The following is an 11,897-nucleotide window of genomic DNA, read 5'->3' on the forward strand; positions in this document are numbered from 1 at the left end:
GGTGATGTTCTCTGATCCTTCTTAATCTTTGTTGTTTTAGGTCTGTTTTGTTTTGTTTTGTTTCTACACTCAGAAAGTCCCCCTTAAAATTTCTACACTCAGAAAATTCCCCTTAAAATTTCTTGCAAGGCTGGTTTAATGGTCATGAACTCCTTTAGTTTTTGTTTGTATGGGGGAATCTTTATCTCTCCATCTATTCTGAATGACAGACTTGGTGGATAAAGAACTTTTCTTGCATATTTTTCAATTCAGCATGTTGAATATGTCCTGCCACTCCTTTATGGCCTGCCAAGTTTCTGTGAACAGATCTGCTGTGAACCTGATCTTTCTTCCCTTGTAGGATGGGACTTTTTTTTCCTTGCTGCTTTCATGATTCTTTCCTTGTCTGTGTATTTTTGTTTGTAAATTTGACCCAGAATGGTTGGGTTCTGTTGAATCTGATGGGAGTTCTCTGTGCTTCTTGGCTTCTAATGGCTGTGTCCTTCGAAAGATTAAGGAAGTTTGCAGCTATAATTTGCTCACATAAACCTTCCCCTTTTTCTTTCTCTTCATCTTCTTGGACTTCTATGATACGAATGTTATTCCTCTTTAATAAGCTGCTGAGTTCTTTAATTCTTGCATCATGATCTTTTGCCTTTGTTTCCCTCTTCTTTCTGCTTCATTATTTTTCATAATTTTATCCTCGATATTACTGATTCACTGCTCTCTTTCATCCATCTTTACTGTCATGGCATCCGGAGACCGTCGGAAGATGGCGGCATAGGAAGACGCTGGGCTCACCCCGCGTCCTGCTGATCACTTAGATTCCACCTACACCTGCCTAAATAACCCAGAAAACTGCCAGAGGATTAGCAGAACGGAGTCTCTGGAGCCAAGCGCAGACGAGAGGCCCACGGAAGAGGGTAGGAAGGGCAGTGAGGTGGTGCTCCTCCACGGACTGGCAGGAGGGAGCTGGGGTGGAGGGGTGGTCTGCGGGACAAGCAGAGCCCCCGAGTCTGGCTTGCAAAAGCGGAGGGGCCGGATGGAGTGTGTTCCGACAGCAAGCGGGAATTAGCATCTGGGAGGTCATAAGTTAACAGCTCTGCTCGGAACGTGGGAAGGCTGGAGGACAAAGGGAGGGAGAGTTGCTGAGCCCTGGGACAACAGAGCTCAGTTTGGCAGGGAACAAAGGCGCTCACCACCGCCATCTCCCTCGCCCATCCCACAGCCAAAATCCCAAAGGGAACCAGTTCCCACCAGGGAACTTGCTTGCTCCACGCAAACACCCTTGTGGAGCCACCCCTCGGGCAGCGGGTCTGACTCCCTCCCGCTGCCACAGGGCCCCTCCTGAAGTGGATCACCTAAGGAGAAGCAAGCTAAGCCTGCCCCTCCTGCCCCCGTGCACCTTGCCTATCCACCCCAGCTAATACACCAGATCCCCAGCAACACAAGCCTGGCAGTGTGCAAGTAGCCCAGATGGGCCATGCCACCCCACAGTGAATCCCGCCCCTGGGAAAGGGGAAGAGAAGGTACACACCAGTCTGACTGTGGCCCCAGCGGTGGGCTGGGGGCAGACATCAGGTCGGACTGCGGCCCCGCCCACCAACTCCAGTTATACACCACAGCACAGGGGAAGTGCCCTGCAGGTCCGCACCACTCCAGAGACTATCTAAAATGACCAAACGGAAGAATTCCCCTCAAAAGAATCTCCAGGAAATAACAACAGCTAATGAACTGATCAAAAAGGATTTAAATAATATAATAGAAAGTGAATTTAGAATAATAGTCATAAAATTAATTGCTCGGCTTGAAAACGGTATAGAGGACAGGAAAGAATCTCTTGCTACAGAGATCAAGGGACTAAGGAACAGTCATGAGGAGCTGAAAAGCGCTTTAAACGACATGCAAAATAAAATGGAAACGACCACAGCTCGTATTGAAGAGGCAGAGGAGAGAATAGGTGAACTAGAAGATAAAATTATGGAAAAAGAGGAAGCTGAGAAAAAGAGAGATAAAAAAATCCAGGAGTAAGAGGGGAAAATTAGAGAACTAAGTGATACACTAAAAAGAAATAATGTACAGATAATTGGTATCCCAGAGGAGGAAGAGAGAGGGAAAGGTGCTGAAGGTGTACTTGAAGAAATAATAGCTGAGAACTTCCCTAAACTGGGGAAGGAAAAAGGCATTGAAATCCAAAAGGCACAGAGAACTCCCTTCAGACGTAACTTGAATCGATTTTCTGTACGACATATCATAGTGAAACTGGCAAAATACAAGGATAAAGAGAAAATTCTGAAAGCAGCAAGGGATAAACGTGCCCTCACATATAAAGGGAGACCTAAAAGACTCATAACTGATCTCTCTTTTGAAACTTGGCAGGCCAGAAAGGCATGGCAGGAGATCTTCAATGTGATGAACAGAAAAAATCTGCAGCCGAGAATCCTTTATCCAGAAAGTCTGTCATTTAGAATAGAAGGAGAGATAAAGGTCTTCCCAAACAAACAAAAACTGAAGGAATTCGTCACCACGAAACCAGCCCTACAAGAGATCCTAAGGGGAATCCTGTGAGACAAAGTACCAGAGACATCGCTACAAGCATAAAACATACAGACATCACAATGACTCTAAACCCATATCTTTCTATAATAACACTGGATATAAATGGACTAAATGCGCCAACCAAAAGACATAGGGTATCAGAATGGATAAAAAAACAAGACCCATCTATTTGCTGTCTACAAGAGACTCATTTTAGACCTGAAGACACCTTTAGATTGAGAGTGAGGGGATGGAGAACTATTTATCATGCTACTGGAAGCCAAAAGAAAGCTGGAGTAGCCATACTTATATCAGACAAACTAGACTTTAAATTAAAGGCTGTAACAAGAGATGAAGAAGGGCATTATATAATAATTACAGGGTCTATCCATCAGCAAGAGCTAACAATTATAAATGTCTATGCGCCGAATACGGGAGCCCCCAAATATATAAAACAATTACTCATAAACATAAGCAACCTTATTGATAAGAATGTGGTAATTGCAGGGGACTTTAACACCCCACTTACAGAAATGGATAGATCATCTAGACACACGGTCAATAAAGAAACAAGGGCCCTGAATGACACATTGGATCAGATGGACTTGACAGGTATATCTAGAACTCTGCATCCCAAAGCAACAGAATATACTTTCTTCTTGAGTGCACATGGAACATTCTCCAACATAGATCATATACTGGGTACAAAACAGCCCTTCATAAGTATACAAGAATTGAAATCATATCATGCATACTTTCAGACCACAATGCTATGAAGCTTGAAATCAACCACAGGAAAAAGTCTGGAAAACCTCCAAAAGCATGGAGGTTAAAGAACACCCTACTAAAGAATGAATGGGTCAACCAGGCAATTAGAGAAGAAATCAAAAAATATATGGAAACAAACGAAAATGAAAATACAACAATCCAAACGCTTTGGGATGCAATGAAGGCAGTCCTGAGAGGAAAATACATTGCAATCCAGGCCTATCTCAAGAAACAAGAAAAATCCCAAATATAAAATCTAACAGCACACCTAAAGGAAATAGAAGCAGAACAGCAAAGGCAGCCTAAACCCAGCAGAAGAAGAGAAATAATAAAGATCAAAGCAGAAATAAACAATATAGAATCTAAAAAAAACTGTAGAGCAGATCAACGAAACCAAGAGTTGTTTTTTTGAAAAAATAAACAAAATTGACAAACCTCTAGCCAGGCTTCTCAAAAAGAAAAGGGAGATGACCCAAATAGATAAAATCATGAATGAAAATGGAATTATTACAACCAATCCCTCAGAGATACAAACAATTAGCATGGAATACTATGAAAAATTATATGCCAACAAATTGGACAACCTGGAAGAAATGGACAAATTCCTAAACACCCACACTCTTCCAAACCTCAATCAGGAGGAAATAGAAAGCTTGAACAGACCCGTAACCAGCGAAGAAATTGAATCGGTTATCAATAACCTCCCAACAAATAAGACTCCAGGACAAGATGGCTTCCCAGGGGAGTTCTACTGTCATGGCATCCGTTCAGGATTGCATCTCAGTTATAGCACTCTTATTTTACATAATTAAAGTGACTCTCCGGTGTCTTCTATGTTTTTTTTTTCAACCCCAAATAGTATTCTTATAATCATCGTTTTAAATTCTAGTTCAGACATCCTACTTATATCCGTGTTGGCTGTCATTTCTTTCTATTCTTTCTTTGGGGGTGAATTCCTCCATCTTGTCATTTTTCAAGGAAAAAAATTATAGAATAAAAAAATCAAATAAAAGAAGCAAGGTCCTACGTAGGTTTCACTGTGCTACTTGAGAGAAACTGGAAGATGTCTCCCTGAAATTATAGAAATTGTTGCATTAATCCTCACAGTAATTTCCCAGGTTCAAAATTATTTAATGCTGATCTAGGTGTGTTTTAGGGACTAGACAATCTCACTGTTCTGTTACTACTTTGCCATCTTAACTCCCAGGAACTGGGAAACATATTTGAAAAAATACCACACCTGGGACACCTGGATGGCTCAGTCAATCGTCCGACTCTTGATTTTGGATCAGGCAATTATCTCACAGTTTGTAGGATCAGGGCCTAAAATCAGGCTCTTTGCTGACAGTGCATAACCTGCTTGGGATTCTCTCTCTCTCTCTCTCTCTCTCCTCTTCCTCCTCCACTCACAATCTTTCTATAAAAATAAATAAACTTAAGAAAATATACTACACCAAAATAGATATATACATGTTAAATGATCACATGAAAAGATGCAGACTATCACTAGTCATTAAAGAAATGTAATCCCACTACCCCCCTCTGATAATAGCTAAAATAAAAACACTGACAATACCAAATCTGGCGGGGTTGTAGATAATGGACCTCTCATACACTCACTGTTGGTGGCAACATAAAATGGTGCAACCATTTTGGAAAAAGTTTGTGCACTTTCTTATAAGGTTAATTTTATAACTCTTCTGAGTATAAAGAATTCGAGAAAGAAACAACATGTCCAAGCAAAAACTTATACCTAAATGTTCATAGTAGCTTTATTTACAAGATCCCCAAATTGGAAAAAACGCAAATATCTATCACCAGGTGAATGGAAAAACTAAATTGTGGTATATCCACATAATGGAATATTAATGATAAAAAAGGAAATATTCTTGTATGTAACAAATGTATATATCTAGAAATAATTAGGTTGAACAAAAGAAGATGGACAAACAAGAACACATTGTAGGATTCCATTCACATAAAATTGTAAGAAAACTTACCCATAGTGACAAAAGATCAGTGATTACCTAATAAGGAGGTAAGGTGACATAAACAGGTACATTAGAAAGAGGCAGATGGGGATATTATAAAGGGGTTGAAGAAGCATTTTGAGGTGACTGATACATTCATTATCTTGATGGTAGTACTAAATTCATAGGTATATATATATACATATATGTATATGTACACATGCATATATAAACTTATTAAAGCATATATACTATAAATATTTACAGTGTATTACATGTCAACCATATGGTATAAATTATTTGACATATATTTCTATATTCATAATTCTTTGATGCATTGAAATGAATTGTGTAAAAGCTTCAAACAATTGTGTTCTACTATTAACAAACCCACACTACTTCCAATCAAACTGGTCCACACTACATATAACCAAAGTAGAATCATCATTTGCAATGAAATTTATCCAAATTTTTGGAGAAAATTGATTCCCATTTCTTTCCGAAGTGCTGAAATAATATTTATTGGGAAAATAAATCAACGATATTTAAGAGAACTGGATATTTTATGGAAAGAGGTTGAAATCACTATACTAGAGCGAACTCTAGGGAAATAGGTTTTTTTTAATATTAAATTTCAAAAAGGCGTGGGAGGTATAGTCTTCCATTGATGGATTAAATGTCATGAGAATGAAAGAACATAGGGAATATAGTCCATGGTATTATAATAGGGTTGCATGGTGGCAGAAAGTAGCTATACTTGTGGTAAATATAGTATAACTTACAGACTTGTGGAAACCCTATGCTGTACATTTGAAACTAATGGAATATTGTTTGTTGACTGCACTTCAATTGAAAATAAATTCTCGTCACTGACATCTCAAACTAACATTTGGTAAATTATCTCGTTCTTTAAAAAATGTATTATATAATGGAAAAAACTGCACTCGGGAAGAATCTATGTTACAATGTCAAATTGCCGGGATGATCTAACAACTATACATGCATACTCATCTATGAGATATATGGAAATTGCTGATTATTATTTATACTGCAAGAACAATTTAGGTATATTTCTTGTAAATTAATATTAAAGTCCAATATGTTTTCCTTCATATCTATGAACTCACTTGAGCCAGGATTCATATTCCACCAGGGATGTGAAGTATTGGTATCTCCTGAGGATTACTGTCATGGAATCTGGAATAGAAGCTTCAGCAGCCATCAGGACACAGATCCTCAGAACCTCTTTCAGACACATGATATGAGCTCATGTACCAGCATGAAGACCTTCACAGGCAGAGACAGATCCATGAATCACTATTCTTTCCTTACACATATGTGCCTGGAACCATGCTAAGCACTAGGTTAGTAACAATGGCAGTGGATACTATTGTGTCCTGGTTATAACGACATGTTACAATGGGCTTCTCACAGGGATTTTTCTCCTCCTTACCTCCTTTATCCCTTGACAACAACAAGGAAAAGTTGTAAATAGCCTGAATTCATACAGACATTCATGATCCCACAGTAACCACAGGTTCATGGGCTTGCTCATGTGCATCACTGAATGTTCTGAGAGATCTTGTGGGTGAAGCATTCTCATCCTCATATTACTGAGGGGGAAGGTGGGGCTCAGAGTCATTACCTGTCTTACCTCATGCAAAGCTGCCATTAGAGAACAGCAGCTACAAGACACGCCCCTGGAGCAGGACCCATACTCACCAGGGCTGGGGGGGGGACCCCAATGGCTTTACCAATGAGACAGGTGGGGCACCAAACCGCAAATTAGGAAAGAGGTGACCTGGATCTGGATCCTTTGTCTCCTCAAACCCAGAATGGTTCAGCTCCCACTGCGGGGACCCACACCCTCAGGTGAGTTCCAAACACCTGAAAATGGGACCCTGCAACCCCCACCAAGTCATTTGTGCCTCTGTGGATGGAATTGGAGACTTTTATGCTAAGTGAAATAAGCCACCATACAGAGAAAGATACCATATGTTTTCACTCTTATGTGGATCCTGAGAAACTTAACAGAAACCCATGGGGGAGGGGAAAGAAAAAAAAAGAGGTTAGAGTGGAAGAGAGCCAAAACATAAGAGACTCTTAAAAACTGAGAACAAACTGAGGGCTGATGGGGGGTGGGAGGGAGGGGAGGGTGGGTGATGGGTATTGAAGAGGGCATCTTTTGGGATGAGCACTGGGTGTTGTATGGAAACCAATTTGACAATATATTTCATATATTAAAAAAAAAGTTGTCACAATCACCCTGTTAACCTCCGGTTTCTATGGCAACTGGGACGCTTAGGGTGGTCCTCTATCCTGGAAATGCCAGAGCATACTCATCCACCCCCTGCCTTTCCCCTAAAAGCAAAACACCTTTGCTCTTTAGGCTACCCATGAGAAAGCATAGTTATTAGAGGTTCAAGACTCAAACCTGGTAATTGATGGAATTCTGCTCTTGTTGATGGAACAAACAATGTCCCAGTGGTCAGAAATTGTCTTTGCCTTAAAAAGACAGTATTAAGGGGATATAAACAGCATGAAGCTGCCTCGGAGCCTCCAACTAACCTAGTAGTCTAAACTTTAGCAAACATATTTAGCGCATGTGTGGTGATTAACCTTCGTGTATCTATAGATCATGCATTCTTTCCTAAAAAGAACAGAGCACTCCTTCACATCAGGAAACAGGAACCCAACCCCCTTGCACAACTTCCTAGCACTGAGGATGCACCATTGAGTCTGCACATAATCAAGAAATGTTATGGGCCACAGGTTCCTGGGTTGCTCAGTTGGATAGGCCACTGACTCTTGACATTGGCTCAGGTCATGATCTCACCATTTGTGGGTTCAAGCCCCATATTGGGCTCTGTGCTGACAACATGGAACCTGCTTGGAATTCTCTCTCTCTTTCCCCCTGTCTCTCTGCTCCACCCCCCTTTTATGCTCTCTCTCTCTCTCTCTAAAAATAAATAAACATTAAAAAAAAGAAATGTTATGGACCACTGTACTCCCCTTACTGATCAACTATTCTAAACTCCTTTAAAAATTATTGGGGGGCACCTGGGTGGCTCGGTTGGTTAAGCGGCCGACTTCGGCTCAGGTCATGATCTCGCGGTCCTTGAGTTAGAGCCCCGCGTTGGGCTCTGTGCTGAAAGCTCAGAGCCTGGAGCCTGTTTCAGATTCTGTTTCTCCCTCTCTCTGACCCTCCCCCGTTCATGCTCTGTCTCTCTCTGTCTCAAAAATAAATAAATGTCAAAAAAAATTAAAAAAAAAATTATTGGGACAGACAGAAACTTCAGATTTGGACTTTAGACAAGAGTCTGCCTTTTCCCCAGGCAGCTAGCCTCCTGAATAAAGCTCATATCCTTTCCAATCAAAACTTGTCTCTTGAGTATTGGCTTTTCCAGTAATGGGTGGCAGAACTTGGGATTTGGTTACCAAGCACAAAGAGCCCCAGAGAGATATCCTAGGTTTCTTGGAAGTGAGCTAACCCTCCAAGGGTGAATATGTGCAATCAAGGCCATGTTAAGCAGTTAGCCATGTGTGGCAAAAAACAAAGATAATCATGTGACAAACATCTGGATATATACACAGAAAATGTCATTTAAGACGTCTCAGAATTATTTCAGGGATGCACGCCTAAACTATAGCCCTGGGTTCCAAGTATTTTTCAATATTCATAAATCAATCAACATACTACATCACACCAATAAGAGAAAGGATAAAAACCATGTGATCATTTAAATAGATGCAGAAAAAGCATTTGACAAAGTACAACATCCATTCATGATAAAAACCCTTTGCAAAATAGGTCTGGGGGAACATACCTCAACACAATAAAGACCTTATATGAAAAGCCCACAGCCATCATCATATTACATGGTAAAAAACTGAGAGCTTTTCCATAAGATCAGTAACAAGACAAGGATGTCTACTCTCACCACTTTTTTCAACGTTTTTTATTTATTTTTGGGACAGAGAGAGACATAGCATGAACGGGGGAGGGGCAGAGAGAGAGGGAGACACAGAATCGGAAACAGGCTCCAGGCTCCGAGCCATCAGCCCAGAGCCTGACGCGGGGCTCGAACTCACGGACCGCGAGATCGTGACCTGGCTGAAGTCGGACGCTTAACCGACTGCGCCACCCAGGCGCCCCTCACCACTTTTATTCAACATACTATTGTAAGTCCTAGCCACAGCAATTAGACGACATAAAAAAATACGTCTAAATTCATAAAGAAGAAATAAAACTCTCACTATTTGCAGATTCCACATAGATAACCCTAAAGACTCCACCAAAAAACTACTAGAATTGATAAACAAATTCAGTGAAGTTGCAGGATACAAAATCAATGTACAGAAATCTGTTGTATCCTCATACACTAACACTGAAAAACAGAAATAAAAAATTGAGAAACCAATGCCACTTACAATTGCACCAAAAATAATAAAATACATAGGAATAAGCCTAACCAAAAAGGTAAGAGACCTGTACTCTGAAAACTATAAAACTCTGATAAAATAAATTGAAGAGGACACAAACAAATGGAAAAACATTCCATGCTCATGAATTAGAGGAACAAATATTGTTAAAATGCCTATGCTACACAAAGCAATCCACACATTTAATGCAGTTGCTATCAAAATGCCACCAGCATTTTTCACAGAACTAGAACAAATAATCCTAAAATCTGTATGGAACCGCAAAAGACCCCAAATAGCAAAAGCAACCTTGAAAAAGCAAACAAAAACTGGAGGCATCACAATTCCAGATCTCAAGTTATATTACAAAACCATTAAGTAATAAAACGGTATGCTACTAGAATAAAATAGACACATAGATCAACAGAATAAAATAGACAATCCCATAATAAATCCATAACCATATGGTCAACCTTAAACAAAAGAGGAATGAATATACAATGGGAAAAATATGGTCTGTTCAACAAATAGTGTTGGGAAAACTGGACAACTACATGCAAAAGAATGAAAATGAGCCACTTTCTTACACCATACACAAAAATAAACTCAAATTGGATTAAAGACCTAAGTGCGAGACCTAAAACAATAAAAATCCTTGGAGAGAACACAGATAGTAATTTTCCTGGCATGGTTCATGCCACCTTTTTCTAGTTATATCTTCTGAGGCAAGGGAAATAAAAGTAAAAAATAAACAACTGGGACTACATCAAAATAAAAAGTTACCACACAGGGAAGGAAACAACCAACAAAACTAAAAGGGAACTTACTGAATGAGAGAAAATATTTGGAAATGATATATCTGATAATGGGTTAGTGTCTAAGTGTATAAAAAACTGATACAACTCAACACCCAAAAACAATCTAATTAAAAAATAGGCAGAATACATAAACAGACATTTCTCCAAAGAAGACATCCAGATGGACATCAGACACAAGAAAAGATGCTCAACATCACTCATCATCAGGGAAAGGCAAATCAAAACTACAATGAGACATCACCTCACACCTGTCAGAATGGCTAAAATCAGTAATACAAGAAATGACAAGTGTTGGGGAGGATGTGGAGAGAAAGAAACACTCTTGCACTGCTAGTGGGAATGCAAACTGATGCAGCCACTATGGAAAGCAGTATGGAGGTTCCTCAAAAAATTAAAAATAGAACTACCCTATAATCCAGTAATTGCACTACTATTTTTACCCAAAAAAACACAAAAGCACTAATTCAATGGGCTACATGCACCCTTAATGTTTATTGCATTATTATTTATAATACACAAACTTTGGAAAGAGCCCAAGCGTTGATCAATATATGAATGGATAAAGAAGATGTGGCATGTATATATAATACAATGGAATATTATTCAGCCAGAAAAAAATAATGAAATCTTTCCTTTTGCAATGATATGGATAGAGCTACAGAGTATAATGCTAAGCGAATTAAGTCAGTCAGAGACAGACAAATACCATATAATCTCACTTATATGTGGAATTTAAGAAATAAAACAAATAAACAAAGGAAAAAGAGAGAGAGAAACAACCCAAGAAACAGACTCTTAACTATAGACAACAAACTGATGGTGACCTGTTGGGGGATGGGTGAAATAGGTAATTGGGATTAAAGAGTAGAGTTATGATGAGAAAAATGAAAATAATATAATTTTTTATTTAAAGAAAATTGTTTAAACTTCTCTTTATTCACTCATATGATAGCCCCAGATATTTATTTGCAGCCCTTTATGTTTTTAATGTGACATATTTTTAAAAGTATAATTAGCATGTATATTGCTTGTTATATGACTTATCTTCCCATATCATTGACCATTTCTCTATTCATTAGTAGGAGTTCATTCCATACATGGATATTAAGTAAGGTATTTAAAGATTAGTATAAAAGCACCAGTAGAACAAAACCACTACTATTCTAAATACTAAGTAAAAAGACATGGGAAATGAAACACATTGTCTATTGTAATAGTTTATTATTTCATGAGTTTGTAAACAATGTGACACAACTGAACACATATGATAAAAGAAATTGATCAGGTCAGTAAGAGTAAATGTGCTTAACTCCCCTAGTAAAAGTGTTTCCAAATTGCCTATTATAGAAAAATAAAAAACTATACTTTTTTCAGAAATATAACTAACATAAGGGTATTCAGC

This window comes from Panthera onca, chromosome X, assembly GCF_046562875.1.
Source record: "Panthera onca isolate mPanOnc1 chromosome X, mPanOnc1 haplotype 2, whole genome shotgun sequence".
Lineage (NCBI taxonomy): Eukaryota > Metazoa > Chordata > Mammalia > Carnivora > Felidae > Panthera > Panthera onca.